Source organism: Phasianus colchicus, chromosome 9 (assembly GCF_987193195.1).
Source record: "Phasianus colchicus chromosome 9, bPhaCol1.hap1.1, whole genome shotgun sequence".
NCBI classification, from domain to species: domain Eukaryota; kingdom Metazoa; phylum Chordata; class Aves; order Galliformes; family Phasianidae; genus Phasianus; species Phasianus colchicus.
The window spans coordinates 16,958,291-16,970,338 of NC_143444.1; the positions used below are offsets into that span (position 1 = coordinate 16,958,291).

Here is a 12,048-nt window from a genome sequence, read left to right on the forward strand (position 1 = left end):
TGCCGAAGGAGAACTTTACGGTAGAGCTCGGCGATCGCAGTGAGGTGAAAGCCCTCACCCGTGCCCTCTTCGCTCTAAAACTCAATGCACTGTTGAAATGGGAGCTTTGACAAGTCGAGGAGTGGATTCGGTACAGAACGACCACTACTGCATTCCGGCACAAAGGCTCCTCTTGCGCACGCAGACCTCCGCCTCCACGTCGCACATCTCCTTCCCCTGCCCCGGGTGCAGCCGCGGAGCGCAGGTGCAGCCGAACGGCGCTCAGGTGCGGCGCGGGTCCGGCCGGCTCCGCGCGGGGAACGGGCCCCGGGGGCGGGGACGCCGTCGGTGCCGTCACGGCGCAATCCCCGCCCCGCGCCCAATGACGGCGCGGTCCCGCCCGGCCCGGCCCGCCCCGCCGTGTGCGCGGCGCTGCCGCCATGGGGTTACTCGCGGGCTGGGGGCCGGCCGGGCGGCTGCGCGCCTCCTCCTCCTCCTCCGCCGCCGCCTCCTCCCGCGCGCCGCGGGCCGGGCAGTAGCGGCCGGCGCTGGGTCGGCCTCGGCGAGGATCCCGTTCCGTTCCCGGCCGGCGCTGCGCTGCCCATGGCGTAGCCTGGCAATTGCGCGCCTGCCCCGCGGGACGCGGCGTGGACGGAGCTCCTGCCAGGTATGTGCGGGCGGCCCGGACCGGGGGTGGGCGGCGGTCCGCGTCTCGCTCGCGCGGCCGGGAACGGGACCGCGGTTGGGGTGGCCGATCCTCGGGGCTGCGGGGGGCGAGACGTGAGGGCGAGGCCGGGCGGCAGCCGTCGGGTCCCGGCAGCGGCGGCAGGAGGTGAGGAGCCGCGGTCGGGTCTGGCGGTGCGCGTTACAGGTGTCACCTGAGCGGTGTGCGGGGCGGTAGGGCGGCCCTCTGTGGGGTCGGTGCTGCCCCGCGTACTGCTGAGCTCAGCGCCGTATGAGAGCAGTATAGAGCTGGCGCGGGCGCCGTGGTGACACGAGAGGCGTGAGGGCGGTGTGCGGGTTAGCGCGGTGCGCCGTCACCGTGCTTTTGCTGGGGAGCTGCTGGCCTGTGGGACGTGCGTCCTGCCGCGGCCTCTGGGCACCTCTGTGTGCCACACTCCCACCAGGTGTGCCCGGGCCACTTCTCGGGCTTCCCCAGTTTCACGAGCTCTTGCTGGTCTCAAATAATTGCTACTGGCATCATTGATGATGATGCATTTCATCCTTTTACCAATTTCACTAAGCCCAGGTGTAGCTGCCTTCAGGGTTGCGCTTTCCCTAGGTGCTGGGGGTGCAACCAGATGCCAATGGGTTTCCGTCGGTTGTGTTACACTGTAGCTGTTGTAACTTAGTTGCTGTCACAGAGTATTTTCTGCAGGTCTGACCATCATGCCAGATCAGTTTTAGTGGAAGCTTAAAATTAGATTCATAGCGTTTTGCAGTCAGTTGAGGAGGAAGACTCAGATGAAGGAGCACTGTGATGTCATTCTCCCACAGGCTCTTACCTGACCTCCCTGCCTTTATACCAGGCCAAGCATTTCAGGGCCATTGGGAGGAGGTGTGCCGGCCCTGCAGGGAGGCTCCTGCAGCAGGGCAGCCCCTGTCCTGGGGCAGCGCGGGGACCAGCTGGGCGCGGTGCTGTGACCCCGGGCTGCTGCTGGAGCTTTGCACAGGATAGACCTTGAGGCTGCTGTAAATACAATAAATTCCAAAGCGTGGATCTATTTGTTTACTGCTTCTTGCCAGGAATACTTAATTTCCCGTGCAGTCCAGCAGTCCATGCTTTTTCCGTGGATCTCAGGGACAACATGAATTGGTAGCTGGATTTTAGTTAGCTCTGTGCAGGTGTCCTGCCGAAGCATTTCCAACAACAGTGTTAGTGAAGTGCTAGCGACAGATGCGCATTTGTGTGAAGAGCCCTGGTTAGCCTATGGAAGCTGCAGGGGCTGCCAGTTCAGGAGGAGCGCATCCTGCCAGGATTTGGTGCTGCGGCTGTGCGGGCAGCCGATGGCTGCAGAGTCAGGAAGGGCCAGCTGCTGGGGGGCAGGCTGCTGGCTTCCTTCAGTGAAGAGCCCTTTACTCTGAAGCTTGCTTCCCCCATTTGTTTGCTGAGTCCAACCTTGTTGAGTTTAAAGTGGCACTTCAAAATTTTTCCTCTTCTGCCCTCCTTTCTACCTCTGGGGAGATCTTGTTTCGTTCTTGTGCACATTTCAGCTTTGGGTGTGTGTGCAGAGCTTTCTCTAGGCGATGTGTGAGTGATACCTCCCAGAAGATGGGATTTCTTTCGTGAAGTAAGTTCTGATTTTTATTTCTCCAGCACGCAGAACATCTCATGGTACTGTGGCATCTTGGTGGCTACCTCTAGGAACAGTGCTCTGAAGTTAATTGCTAACCAGCAGGGGGAACACACAACACTGTCTCTGAAGTCTGTCTTCATACCACAGCTGCAGTTTGTTAAAACCTTGGGCCTATGCCTTTGATAGTATTTCTTTAAAAGATGAATATTGATTTACTTGGAAAAAAGTAAACGTTAGAATAAATGCATGATTTTTGTATGCGTGCCTATTAGTTTGCTCTGATAGACATCTCTCTCACTTTTCTGAATGGAATTTTACTGTATTATTGAGATCTGAACTTGGTAAATTCTTTAAGTGGAACTTTTCTTTCAAGATGTTTGAAATGAGTTAAGTGAAAATGAGAAATGATATTGAGTAATCCCCCAAAGCTTCGGACAGCGAGGTAGCTAGGATGTTTTGACAGTGGAACTGAAGTTGAGTGGCCAAAAACTTGTATTCTTACAGGAAGCTATTCACAGTATTTATGGTTTCCATAAGAGAAAGTATTGTAGGTGATCTCTTAGGTTTTAGGAAGCCATGACTAGTTTGTTTTTGCAAAGGTCAACTGATGCTCCCAGTATGAATCAGTAATGATTTTTCTTTTTCTTTGCTAAGGATGGGAGCAAGTTGCTGTTTCTTGGTGGAAGCCAAAGAGCAGCCCTTACCCTGCAGTAAATGTGAGCTGCCTCACTGCTTGCACTATGGGGTTAAACTGTCTTTGACTAGTGGTAGGATAACAACATGCCTGGAAGCATCTGCCATGGAATAGCAGGTTTGCACCAAGACCACGGTGACTAGCAACAATTGCATATTCTCATAGCTTTAAGTCTTAAAGCAAATGGAGACAAAATACAAACTCATTAGAATGAATGGTCCCAAGTCACCTTTATAGAAAGAGATCAGTTCCTCTGGGGATGTGCTTACCTGGTTCTGGAATGACATTGACTGAACACTGAGGCATTCATGGTGGTTTTCCTCCCCAGTGTTTTAGCCACCAGGTACATAGGTATTCCAGTAGCCTTGTTTTCTTCTCTAGGAGCAGTATCCTGTATTGCCAGATACGGAAGTTCTGTGTTAAGCTCCATTGGTGATCTGCATCTTTCATTATTTTTGCTTTGATTATAATTAATAGAGGATCACAAAACTTTCTCCCCTGTGCAGTTCTATGAGATGCTGAAATACGTAAAGTCACTGTGAGATTTATGCTTTCGTGTTACTTAAAGATAGCACTAAAGCTTTGCCAAATTTAAATTACAGTGCTTTTGTCTGATATCTACAATAATATTCTGTTAACATTTAAGGTAGGTGTTACTAAGTCATAGGTGATTGATATCAGCAAATACTCTGTGGGATACAAATTGCAAATATCTTTGCAGTCATGTTACTTTCAGTCTAATTCCACAGAATATTTGTGTATTATAAATAAGCATTACTTCTGGAGCAGCAGTATTTGTGGTGATGAACAGTGGTATGTGAGTTTTTAGCCATTTCATGAATAGAAGCATGTTTTGCCATAAAAATGTACTAGCAGAGAAGTAATGCAATTGGAACTGCTCTGTCCATAACTGCAGATTCTCATTTTCATGAGCTGGCAGTCATCCAGCAGAGCAGCTTTTCTTGTGCTAGGACAGCAACAATTAACTCTACGATAGCCAAAATGAAACAGATTTACACAGTTTGGGAAATCATTGAAAAAGGGACTTCAAAACTGCTGCTTAGTCAGTATCTATCCTGTGTCTTTCTATTTCCTTCCTGTCCAAGTAGATTTTTGAAAACGCATCCTCTGAGCTTAAATATCCAAATGGTTGGCTTTATCGAGTTCAGCAGAGGACATTTCATATTTTGTTAGATTGCTGAATATCTACAGCTTACAAGAAGCCATCTGGCAAAATATACTAGTTTATGATGTATTTGTGGTGAAATAATTAATTTATTGAGGAAAAATATGAAAGCTGTTCATTCATATTCATTCTTTAATTAGTTCCTCAACTTGAGTTATTGCTGTTGGTTGTTAACAAATTGAATTGTGCTGGATTTAACACTACTTTTTAATAGTTTCTCTAATTTTAATAGAGTAGTTGACCAATTTCAGATTTATTTATTATGCTGTTGCAGACTATTGCAAAATTGTGAGAGGTCAGCTGCAAAGGTTCACTGTTTCAAATAAGCTTAGTTGTAACCTTGCAAGAGACTTGTTTAGGTTCTGGAGGAATAGCTTATCTGTAGGTCACAAGTTTGAAACAAGTTAATTATATACCTGAATGTATGAGCTGCTCTGCGTGGAAGGGACTGTAATATAGAAGGTGATTGGAGGGGGAGGAATTCACTTATATTCTGACTTTCTTAATAAGCATAGGCATTTATGTTGGAAATTGCTGTTGTTTTGTTGTTTGAGTAGAGTTGGTAAAAATAAATTATAACAAAAAAATCTCAGACTATCAAGGGAACCAACTGCACAGGGTAGATCTGCTGGAAACGTACTTCTTTGTCAAGAAGCAGGAGGTGGATTGAAGAACTGTATGTCCTTTCTTGTCTTAGATTCATGGAAGTAATTCATTAGGCTGTAGCTGCACGTGGCACAATGTGACTGAGAACGGTGGTAGTCTCATATCAGTGAGGCTGTACTTGTTTTCTTTTTCTTTCTGAGAGCGATTTGAGTGAAGCAAAATAGCATTCTGATCGACAAAACAGCTGTTGCAGGATTTGAAAAGCATGACTTTTTCTCATATTAAGGCTACTGAGTTAGTGGACCAAGTCACTCCTCTTGTATGTGCAGCTTATGCTGTGCAGTGGATGAGCTTCCCCTCCTCTCTTTAAAATGACCAGTTTTTCTGAGTTCTTTTGGGTCAGGGATTTGGTTCACTCTGGAGATGAGGTACTGTGATTTTTGTTCTTGCATACATGGTGTGCAAATGATTTATTTATATGAATTTAGGAATGGCCTTCCACATCACAAACCTTCTGTTCAGAGCTTTTTGCAGTCCCTATGTGTAAATGTAATAAATAATGAAAGGCAGGAAATTCTGCATGGTAAAATTATGTAGGAGTATGTGTGCATTCTCAGTGGAATATGCCAGTGATACGGATCCTTGTTGAGACAAATCCTCCTCGCAGCACTCATAAATGATAGTTTTTATGGAAAAAGATTTTGCCTTAGCCTGAATGTGTTTCTCTGCCAAACAAATTAAATCACACATCTTTGGCAGACAATTAGTGAGATGTTAGGTTACTCCTACATAAAGGGAAGCTCCTTTTGACTCATTCTTTTAACTGTGTAGAACTTTGTGGTCTTCCCTGTTTGTGTGGGAGAACTTTCCTATCTTACAGACATGCATCTGCAAATCTAATGGCTGATGGTTAGCTTCTGACAAATGTGTTTAGCTTCTGTTGTTGTATAGCAGCCTGAAGAAATGCACTATTAATTTACCTGCTTTCTAACGTGCACCTTGTTTTAGAGAGCAAATTTCAAACACGCTTCTCTTGATTTATTGTTTTCACTTCAAACGGTGGTTTTGATGATGAATGTGGTTAGTTTCAACATACCCAGTAGTTAATATTTTAAGCTGCTCATTTACATCTTGTCACATCTTATGACCATGGTAGAGGGGAAGGCTGATTTGTGTCACCTCATCCCATTGCTCTGCATTGCTTTTCAGCATTTTTCAGTTTGCTGGTTATCATTCTTTCCCCTAAAAAAGGCCTGCATCCTTCTATAGAAAACTCATGCTTAGTGCCATAGTCATGTTCTTTGCTGGCATCCCCTGTGATCTTCTCACAATGAACCCGGATAATTTCTTGTATATTAACGTACTTAATGTAACTTAATGTAGGCCACCATTTGAAAACCACTTCCCTAAATGTACAGAGGCAGTTTCAAGATTTAAAATCGAGCAGAGATTGATTCAGCTTTGTTGCTGGTAGGGAGGCTGCATCTAGCACTAGTTCTAGATACAGCTCTAAAGTTTTGCAGATTAGTCTTGAAAAAATAACTGCATCAGGCATTCCTCGAGAGACTCAGTTGCTGAAATCTCTTACCCTGAGCAGAAGCCTTGCTATGTTGAAAACTTTGTGTTTCCTTTCTGTGGCATAGCTGCAGGGAGATGATTCCCTACGGGCATGTTGGCCTGGATAGGTGCATTAGAGCTGTTAACTTTTTAGTTTAGGTGTGCAATTAGAAATTGAGCCAAATAAAACTTAAGATTAATGAAATTTGTGTGAGGTTGTTGGCTGCTGCTACATTGGTGAAGAATAAGATAGTCCAGTGCCAGGAAACCCATTCTGTTTCAAATTAGAAACCATAAAAAAAAAAAAAGTAATTAGGCCAAAGAAATTTAACCATGAGAAGGGAAGATTGCAGAGAATTGCTCCGTGCAAGTTCATGATATTCTTCTTCATCCTGAAGACTCCAATGCAGCAGTAGCAGCAATGTTTTTGTTTCAGAGTAAAATTTCCAGAAGCAACAAACTCCATTAGAAAAACAGAAGTCCGGTTGCTGTTAGTGGCAGTGAGATATTGCTGGTTTTGTTCATAGGAACCTGAGTTTTATTTCAGGTGCACACTCAAATTTCTTGGACTGCCTTGGCAACTTGAATCCCATCTTAAGTATATACAGTTTTGAGAAGCTTTTTCACTGACTCTGCTGCCTGAATGCTCATCAGGAAGACATAATATAATTTTACCTCTGGTGCTCCCTGGTAAGGACAGTGAGATCTTTTCCAGAAGACAGAAGCAGAACTACCTGAAATAGTGTTATCTTTCCAGGTAGATAACAGAGGGGTGCTGTGGCTGTGCAGAGGTGCTGTTATGACTCATTTGCTTGTGAAAGATGAGGCTTTCTGTGAGTTGCATGGAAAATATGTGGCTGAAGCTGGTACTAGATTCCAGGTTGCTTGAACCACTGAGCCTAACAGCTGCTCAGCCTCCCAACCTCTTGTTTTCTGTGCTCCTCTTAGAGACCCTCTGATGTAGGCTGTCCCTGAAGGCTGTGTGAAAGTAGAAAAGTTCTGATTCACCGCTCCAGTTACGCATAGAATGTTTGCCTTGCTGTTAAACTCTGTCTCCTGTGCCATGTGTATTCCCTTCCGTAGACTTTTGGTAATCTCTAGGAATTTCTGCTTTTGTTAAAAGGGAATCTGCATTGTAGTCTCTCCTTGAGGAAGAATCTTGTGTACTTCTTCCACTAAAAAAGACGGCTGAGTGCACTTCCTTCCCTTCCACCTATTGAAACCCTCCTACATCCTGATCCTGCAAGAGGCTATTCTCTTGTTTACACTTTAAGTACAGCCTTGCCCCTGAGCTCATAAAGACTCAGTTGCATACCTCACTGGGTCTGGGGGAAGGGAAGTCCTGGGAACATACAAACCATTGATTTTTATCCTGTTTCTGTAAACTGTCTTTTGCTTTTGTGCTATGCTATACAGTGATTATTTAGCTCAAGCTTCTGTGTTGTTTGGTTTCATTACTTTACTTTTCTGATCTGAACTCACAGCAATTAAAATCAGCTGGTTAAGGAAGTGTTGTTGGGAAGCTGAAGGGAAAATGAGTTATGAAATTATATTAAGAATAGCCACCATTATCCAAACTGCAGTCTCCTGGCAGCAGTGGGCAATATGTGTACCAGGTAATCAAGTCAACTTAAGTAATGTGTTGCTGAAAGGTGAAATATGTTTCACATGTTTTATTGACTGATTTATGTATATTTTGTGGCAAGGTACATTGTAATACATTAATATGAAGATAAATAAATGAAATGTTAAAACAAAAGTCACTCAGAATTGAGGGGCACAATTGCTAAATGGCATAAAATATCTTCCCTTGGCACTCGTCCAGTTCCCATAGCCTTTAACAGTGACTTGTTGAAATGTCCCATTACAAGCACAGCAGCATGTGAACTGCAGGACATCAGAGTTACTTTTTCCCTGGGCTTCTGATATGTCAGGATATTTGGTTTTATTACTATTCATATATTCCCTGAAAATGAAACCACTTTGATGTTTCTAAACCAGAATCTATCCCCTTAATAGTTTATGAGTGAGTTACTGTTTTCAGTTCTCAATGGTGGAACTTTATGTATATGCTTTGGACAGAGGCATTAAAAATACATAGAAACTTTCAATCCCACATTAATATTTGCTAACCCTATTAGTCAGCTTTTCAACCTGTGCATGTACAAATCACACAGAATCGACAGAGGATAAATGTCATCTAATAAAAAAGGAATCTGCTAAAATGCATATTTAATAGGAATGGAGTTATAAACTCTTCCAAAACTGCTCTATGGCTAAGTTTATAGAACTGCTCGTGTAGTTAACCATCTGTGAAATTTTTGTTGAGCATAGGCATACTTGATTACAAATGATTGCCTTTTATTACTTATGCATGGAATGTATGTATTTCTTGCATTCACGTGGTGAGCCAGCATGGGCAAGTGGGAGAAAAATTGGTTAAATAAACGAAATGGTTGCCATGCGTAAAACAAACAAACAAAAAGTGAAAAAGCTTTGGCTGTGAAGGCCTTCTTGGATAGCATAGAGACTTGGGTTTGCGTTGCTATAGCAAAACAACACAAAGGGACAGATCCTGCTGGCTTCACTCAAGCATCCCCATTCACTTCAGTGGGACTTCTGACGTGGTTTAGAGATTTCTGGTTTGCTTTGCCACAGAAGCATTTGTAGAGAGCTGTGTCACCTTTGGCATTGTGCACAGAAAGATGACAGAAATAGAAGAGTCCATGTGGATAAGGAGGAGAGGAAGTGGAAGTTATTCTTCAAGCAGTGAAGGAAAAGATTAGACAAGGAGGATGATAGAGCTAAGGCAAGGGAAGAACTGTGGGGAAGGTTGGTGGTGATTGGAGAAATGGTGGTTATTAGGGAAAAGGCTTAAATGAAAAGAAATAAAAGGGGAAAAGTAAAGCAATAAGAACCCCATCTGGCAATGACTATGGGGAACTCCTGCTCTGTAAAGCCTTAGATTCTGTTATTTCCCGCCAGTGAGGACTGAGAAATCCATTCTATTAATGGTGTTTTTAAGAGGATACAGCATGCTTCCAACTTCTGAATTCTTTGGTCATGTAGTAGCATTAAAGGTAACTTTCTAGTTCCAAGGATAGCTTTAAAAATTCCACAGAAGATTGGGATTCTGAGCAAAGCTTTATGCATCAAAATTCTGATGGACAGACTATAATGCTTCATATTTCCTCCTCTTCTTTCCCTCCTCTCATGTGCTTCATCATACATTTCCCCCCCCCCCCCCCTCATTTTCCCCAGTCATCTTTAAAACCTAATGAAATCTTCCCTTAAGGTTTTTCCTGATGTTCTCAATAGCACTCATTCCTGATTGCATCTGCAAAATGATACTTTTCAGTGAAGCAGCTCTTTCGTAGTGTTTAGGCCCTCATTGTTATCATGACTAGTGGCCTCTACCCCAGCAAAAAATGTTCCTACCAGGCTATGCTTCTTTGACCGTGAGTCTTCAGTGACTCCAGATTCAGATGCCCTCTTTTGTCCACCTTTCTTACAGCTTGTAGTAGTTTAGAACATAGGGATGAAAATAGTATGTTTAGTAATCCGGAAGGCCTCATGTCATCTTCTTCCACTTCCTCATCAGGACTTTTTGATTATACTTTTAATATTCCCTTTCATGACCTCAGTTGCAAAAATAGCTACCCAGATATACCCCAAAGGAAAAGATGGTTCTCTTGGAAATTTCTTTTGAATCTCAAATTAACTAAGAGTTCTGTTTATTTCTTGGGTAAATAGTTTAGGCTCCCAATCCTTTTGCACAGCTTTCTTCTCTTGTTTCAAAGAAAATATCCCACCATTCACTGGACTGCATTAACTTTTCCTCATTTGCAGGTTTTGTGTATTCTTTAACTACAGGAGGTTTCACACTGATGCAGAATGTGCCATGTTTTGCACTGGAGCACACATTTTCTTTTTTTTTTGTTTCTCTTTGATACTGTCAGATGATACAGGTAAACCTTCATAGCTGACTTGTGGAAGACTGATACTGGTCAAAACACCAGGATGCTAGTGATTATAGGTTGCCAAATGGAGTCACAGAGTGGATTGTGATGGTAGGGACCTAAGGCCATGAGTGGAGACATCTTCCCAGGCTAACCAGGGCCCCATCCAACCTGGCCTTGAATGCCTCCAGTGATGGGGCACTCACAGCTTCTCTGGGCAACCTGTGCCAGTGCCTCAACAAATTCATAAGAATTTCTTCAGAATATCTAGTTTAAATTCACCCTCTTCCAGTTTGAAAGCATTATGCCTTGTCCTGTCACTATGTGCCTTTGTAAGAAAGCCTTCTCCAGCTTTCCTGTAGGTCCCTTTTAGGTACTGAATGATGGCTTGCTGTAGGTTCTCTGCGGAGCCTTCTCCAGACTCCCAGTTTGGCATCACAAGGCAGGTGCTCCAGTCCTCTGAACGTCTTTGTGGCCCTCCTCTGGACCTGCTCCAACAGCTCCATGTCCTTCTTGTTCCGGGGATACCAGAGCTGAATGCAGTCCTCCAGGTGTGTTGGAGGAGAGGGCGAGGATCTCCTCTCTTGGCCTGCTGCTCACGCTGCTTTTGATGTGACACAGAGTATGGTTGGCTTTGTGGGCTGTGAGCACACATTGTTTCCAGTAAGAAACCACATTAAATGTGCAAGGCAAACCTTTTTCTTCTGTGCCCCTTTTTCTTCTGTGGTGCCTTTTTCTTTTTTCTTTCTTTTTTTTTTTTTTTTTTTTCTTTTAGGTACCCTCTCTGAAACTGCTGAGCTAGCTGTTGAGGACCTGTGGCTTACAGTTGACAGATGATCAGGTTTTCCAAAATACTGACAAGTTGTATGCTTGGTAGGTTTATTCTTAAGTTAATTATTAGTCAGATACTTGTCTGTACTTGACTTAACTTGCCTTATTCCAGACATCTGTGTTGCTGGGAGTTCCTAAATTCATGAAAATTGCTGTCAGTTTCACATTTCACATTTCTCCAGGGGTGAAATTTTCCCTCCTTTTTAATTCTGTGAATGCTTATTTTCAAGCAAATGAACTCATTTTTCAGGAAGATCTTTCTAATTTTCATTTAATTTTTATTATTTCAGTCTTTGATGTGGCAGAATTGAAGAGAAGGTTAGGGCTTTTGGTCTGTACACTGTCAGCTCTGAGTTACAAATGTTTTGGTTGGTGGGTGGCAAGGATAAAATATCATTCTTTTCTTTTTCTCTTGCGAATGGAAGTATGTATGTATCCTCTTCCCCTTTTAAATAATCTGCCCCAAATCATTGCTGAATCTGAACTTGTCATTTTAGCATACGTAGGTAGATAGCATACCTACTATAGAATGGAATGCTCAGCTGTTCCTAGTAACACAGCTTTATCTTTACTTCTTTCTCTATACTCCTCATTTCTGCATGACTGTGTAAGTTATAAAAATGTCACTGAAGAACGAGAGGTTTGTTCTGATGGCAGTTATCTGAGTAATATCGTGTGCGTTCCTATTTAGTGTGTTACCGAGTGAATGTACTCAAGTTGCTCTTTTTGTTTTCCCTTTTATTCAGTGTTGAGCTACTGATGTGTAACTTCATCAAGTTTCTGAATGCTCGTTTGTTGCCTATTTGCTCTTTCAGTGTGTTATGATGATCTTTTATAGGGTCATAGACTTTCCTGAGTTGGAGGGGACCTGCAAGTATCACAGAGTTCACAAAAGGCAACGTGGCTAGAAGCCTTTCGATATGCTGTGTTTATCATTTG

At 43.6% G+C, this 12,048-nt stretch overlaps 1 protein-coding gene across 3 annotated transcripts in view; it reads left to right on the forward strand.

Moving 5' to 3' along the window:
• TGFBR3 (transforming growth factor beta receptor 3) overlaps nucleotides 1-12,048 on the forward strand; it is a 127,329-nt gene that overhangs the window by 8,777 nt on the left and 106,504 nt on the right. For 2 of the 3 annotated variants that reach the window (XM_031614809.2, XM_090146369.1), the window contains exon 1: nucleotides 436-646. The exons of the other annotated variant lie outside the window; for it this stretch is intronic. The gene's annotated coding sequence lies outside the window, so the exon portion shown is untranslated. Of the gene's footprint in view, nucleotides 1-435; nucleotides 647-12,048 lie in introns of those variants that run through there. 3 annotated transcript variants of the gene reach the window in all.